This window comes from Xenopus tropicalis, chromosome 9 (genome assembly GCF_000004195.4).
Source record: "Xenopus tropicalis strain Nigerian chromosome 9, UCB_Xtro_10.0, whole genome shotgun sequence".
Classification (NCBI taxonomy): Eukaryota; Metazoa; Chordata; class Amphibia; order Anura; family Pipidae; genus Xenopus; species Xenopus tropicalis.
Window position 1 is genome coordinate 3,852,460 of NC_030685.2, and position 6,206 is coordinate 3,858,665.

Genomic DNA, 6,206 nt, shown 5'->3' on the forward strand with positions numbered 1-6,206 from the left:
GAACGGGGTGTTTTCAACTTCCGTGTTTATGTGACAAAAAGTCACGTGATTAAACCTTTTTACTGCCAATGACGTATGGGATACATTGTGGCAGAAAAAGGGATTAACTGCCAATGACGTGTCCCATACGTCGTCGGCAGATGAAGCATTCTCTCTGCAGCACATGCCGCCGCTGCAGAAAGTTTCTAGTGATGACAGCCCCCTGCGCAACGAGCCAGGGGGGCTGTCATGGGATCACATCTGTGCTTCCTGCTTCCCCCCAATGCCGCCGCCCACTGAGTTCCTGCAGCCTGGAGGACAGAGGCAAGCGATCAGTGCTTCAGGACAGGTAAGGTGTTGTTTTTTGGGGTTTTTTGCACTTACACACAGTTGCATACATTTATACACACTTACAGCACACAATTTAGCAGGTTTTTTTTCATACTTATATACACTCACTTACACACTGTCACACAACCTTTACACATGTACACACAAACACTTAGGGTTTTTTTTTTGTTGTTTTTTTCATTTTACCACTTTGTTTTTAGTTTCTTTTACCTAAAAACTATTTATTTTGACAGCCTGACTGTTGGATCAGATATTCTGGCCACTAATTACACTGTCATGTGACTTATTTTGTTGTTTCATTGATTTGCACAATTTTTGTGGTTTTATCGCATTTTTATACCTGTTAGTGTTCCTAATCTGTTTTTAGCATAGCTTTGCCAGGTGTATACAAAATTAACTTTACCTATTTTGAATTCATCAGAATATGTACTTTCCACAAATATATGGTTTTCTGGGGGTCTCTGTATAGTTAGGGGGGTTACGGCACATAATACGCTGACAGGGGGCTCTGTATATTTAGGGGGGGTTACGGCACATAATATACTGACAGGGGCCTCTGTATAGTTAGGGGGTTACGGCACATAATACGCTGACAGGGGGCTCTGTATAGTTAGGGGGGGTTACGGCACATAATACACTGACAGGGGGCTCTGTATAGTTAGGGGGGGTTACGGCACATAATACACTGACAGGTGGCTCTGTGTAGTTAGGGGGGGTTATGGCACATAATACGCTGACAGGGGGCTCTGTATAGTTAGGGGGGGTTACGGCACATAATACACTGACAGGTGGCTCTGTATAGTTAGGGGGGGTTATGGCACATAATACGCTGACAGGGGGCTCTGTATAGTTAGGGGGGTTACGGCACATAATACACTGACAGGGGGCTCCGTATAGTTAGGGGGGGTTACGGCACATAATACACTGACAGGGGGCTCTGTATAGTTAGGGGGGTTATGGCACATAATACACTGACAGGGGGCTCTGTATAGTTAGGGGGGTTACGGCATATAATACGCTGACAGGGGGCTCTGTATATTTAGGGGGGGTTACGGCACATAATACGCTGACAGGGGGCTCTGTATAGTTAGGGGGGGGTTACGGCACATAATACACTGACAGGGGGCTCTGTATAGTTAGGGGGGTTACGGCACATAATACACTGACAGGGGGCTCTGTATAGTTAGGGGGGTTACGGCACATAATACGCTGACAGGGGGCTCTGTATAGTTAGGGGGGTTACGGCACATAATACGCTGACAGGGGGCTCTGTATAGTTAGGGGGGGTTACGGCACATAATACACTGACAGGTGGCTCTGTGTAGTTGGGGGGGGTTACGGCACATAATACGCTGACAGGGGGCTGTGTATAGTTAGGGGGGGTTACGGCACATAATACGCTGACAGGGGGCTCTGTATAGTTAGGGGGGTTACGGCACATAATACACTGACAGGGGGCTCTGTATAGTTAGGGGGGTAACTGCATTATTTTGTTGTTTCATTGATTTGCACAATTTTTGTGGTTTTATCGCATTTTTATCCCTGTTAGTGTTCCTAATCTGTTTTTAGCTTCGCTTTGCCAGGTGTATACAAAATTAACTTTACCTATTTTGAATTCATCAGAATATGTACTTTCCACAAATATATGGTTTTCTGGGGGTCTCTGTATAGTTAGGGGGGTTACGGCACATAATACACTGACAGGGGGCTCTGTATAGTTAGGGGGGTTATGGCACATAATACGCTGACAGGGGGCTCTGTATAGTTAGGGGGGGTTACGGCACATAATACGCTGACAGGGGGCTCTGTATAGTTAGGGGGGGTTACGGCACATAATACACTGACAGGGGGCTCTGTATAGTTAGGGGGGTTACTGCATATAATACGCTGACAGGGGGCTCTGTATATTTAGGGGGGGTTACGGCACATAATACACTGACAGGGGGCTCTGTATAGTTAGGGGGGTTACGGCACATAATACGCTGACAGGGGGCTCTGTGTGCAAAAGCTGAGTTGGCAGGCGAGAAATCCATATGCGCTATTTTCATTTTGGGGTCAGTACACACCACAGACTTGGGTATATCTATACATATTGGGCATCAAACTGTTCAGGGGACCCCTGGGGTCCATATTTAGGGTGTTTTATCTGGTTACTTTATGACCTGTGGGAGATAAGATATTATAGACTGGAAACTTTGAAGCGATTTTTAAAAAGATTTCACAAATTTTGATAAAAACCAATAACTTTAGGAAAGCATTGTCACTTGGTAGTTTGGAGCAGACAGACAGTTGGGCCTATTTTGGATTCCCCAGAATCTGTTCTTTCCAGAAATGTATAATTTTCTGGGATAAACCTTCTGTCAGTGGAATTTGGTAGTGTCCTGCCGGGAGTTTGTGGCCTATACACGTGGGAATTCTCCATAAAACTATATATATTTGGTATCGGCACGTTCAGGAGACATGGGACTTTCCAAATCAGTCGTCATTTTGTACATAAAATAATTTTTGTTTCTAGTATATGTGATTATATTATGGAAATTTTTTTTTTTTTTTTTGCATTTTTAGACATTTAGAAGTCTTTATCTTGTTACAGAATTGGAATTACACAAAAATTCTACCAATATGTTGTTTTCCTGGGTAAACTAAAAGTCCCCCCCGAGGAAAGGCCCCTAAAGTGCAAAATGTTCAAAAACTGTCTGGCAATACAAGTTCCGCTTTGACCAAAACGACTGGCAGTAAAAGGGTTAAGGACTGGGATTGGGTTCCGCCAGGAGCATGGATTGGGCCGAATCCGAATCCTGCTGAAAAGGCCAATCCTGGCCGAATCCCAAACCCAATCCTGGATTCAGTGAGTCCCTAATTATTCTGCCAATAAGCAAATAGAGTTACAGGACAAGCGCTACAGTCATTAAAGTGTTTGACTAACGACTGTGAAATATAACAGAGAAACTAACGGTAACATTTAACACGGAACTATTTATATGAACTGATTATTATAGAGTAACGGCAGCTGTTTGTATCAGGATCTATTTGAACTTTTAGGGAAAATGTGGCCCGTGTACTGTGGGGGGGATGTAACGGAGCCCTTTGATCATAGAAGACGTTGATGTTGCTGTAAGAGAAAACGTTTATTGATAACACATATATGGAGAAGTGCGCATAGACAGTCACTTCTAACCTGTTCCTGGAGAGAGTGGGGCTTTTATAGGGTTTCCTGATGGGACAAAAAGGAGCCCCTACTAATGAGAGGGGAGGGGCTTGGCCAAGGAGCCTTACAGCCTACAGCTAAAAACCATGAAAATATATTTTTTATATCTTATCCACTCACATACAGACCCACACTGACCTATCCACTCACATACAGACCCACCTGACCTATCTATCCACTCACATACAGACCCATACTGACCTATCCACTCACATACAGACCCACCTGACCTATCCACTCACATACAGACCACACTGACCTATCCACTCACATACAGACCCATGACCTATCCACTCACATACAGACCCACACTGACCTATCCACTCACATACAGACCCACACTGACCTCTATCCACTCACATAAAGACCCACACTGACCTAATCCACTCACATACAGACCCACACTGACCTACTATCACTCACATACAGACCCACACTGACCTATCCACTCACATACAGACCACACTGACCTACCTATCACTCACATACAGACCCACACTGACTACCTATCCACTCACATACAGACCCACACTGACTATTATCACTCACATACGACCCATACTGACCTATCTATCCACTCACATACAGACCCACACTGACCTATCTATCCACTCACATACAGACCCACACTGACCTATCTATCCACTCACATACAAGACCCACACTGACCTATCCACTCACATAAAGACCCACACTGACTATCCACTCATATACAGACCACACTGACCTACCTATACACTCACATACAGACCCACACTGACACCTATCCACTCACATACAGACCCACACTGACCTATCTATCCACTCACATACAGACCCACACTGACCTATCTATCCACTCACATACAGACCCATACTGACCTATCCACTCACATACAGACCACACTGACCTATCCACTCACATACAGACCCACACTGACCTATCCACTCACATACAGACCCACACTGACCTATCCACTCACATACAGACCACACTGACCTATCTATCCACTCACATACAGACCCAACACTGACCTATCCACTCACATACAGACCCACACTGACTATCTATCCACTCACATACAGACCCATACTGACCTATCCACTCACATACAGACCCATACTGACCTATCTATCCACTCCCATACAGACCCACACTGACCTATCCACTCACATACAGACCCACACTGACCTATCTATCACTCACATACAGACCCATACTGACCTATCCACTCACATACAGACCCAACTGACCTATCTATCACTCACATACAGACCCATACTGACCTATCTATCCACTCACATACAGACCCACACTGACTATCTATCCACTCACATACAGACCCATACTGACCTATCCACTCACATACAGACCCACACTGACCTATCCACTCACATACAGACCCACACTGACCTATCTATCCACTCACATACAGACCCATACTGACCTATCTATCCACTCACATACAGACCCACACTGACCTATCCACTCACATACAGACCCATACTGACCTATCCACTCACATACAGACCACACTGACTATCTATCCACTCACATACAGCCCACATGACCTATATCCACTCACATACAGACCCACACTGACCTATCTATCCACTCACATACAGACCCACACTGACCTATCCACTCACATACAGACCCACACTGACCTATCTATCCACTCACATACAGACCCACACTGACCTATCCACTCACATACAGACCCACACTGACCTATCCACTCACATACAGACCCACACTGACCTATCACTCACATACAGACCCATACTGACCTATCACCTCACAACAGACCCATACTGACCTACTATCCACTCACATACAGACCCACACTGACCTATCCACTCACATACAGACACCTGACCTATCCACTCACAACAGACCCACACTGACCTATCTATCCACTCACATACAGACCCACACTGACCTATCCACTCACATACAGACCCACACTGACCTATCTATCCACTCACATACAGACCCACACTGACCTATCTATCACTCACATACAGACCCATACTGACCTATCTATCCACTCACATACAGACCCATACTGACCTATCCACTCACATACAGACCCACACTGACCTATCCACTCACATACAGACCCACACTGACCTATCTATCCACTCACATACAGACCCATACTGACCTATCTATCCACTCACATACAGACCCACACTGACCTATCCACTCACATACAGACCCATACTGACCTATCCCTCACATACAGACCCACACTGACCTATCTATCCACTCACATACAGCCCACACTGACCTATCTATCCACTCACATACAGACCCACACTGACCTATCCACTCACATACAGACCCATACTGACCTATCCACTCACATAACAGCCCAACTGACCTATCTATCCACTCACATACAGACCACACTGAGCTATCTATAACTCACATACAGACCCACACTGAGCTATCCACTCACATACAGACCCATACTGACCTATCTATCCACTCACATACAGACCCACACTGACCTATCCACTCACATACAGACCCACATACTGACCTATCCACTCAAATACTGACCCATACTGACCTATCTATCCACTCACATACAGACCCACACTGACCTATCCACTCACATACAGACCCACACTGACCTATCCACTCACATACAGAACCACACTCACTAAGAACCATGACTAT

General features: G+C 45.3%; 1 protein-coding gene across 1 annotated transcript in view; it reads right to left on the bottom strand.

Moving 5' to 3' along the window:
- The window catches only part of h2ac14 (H2A clustered histone 14), a 1,193,713-nt gene that overhangs the window by 793,859 nt on the left and 393,648 nt on the right, over positions 1-6,206 (bottom strand).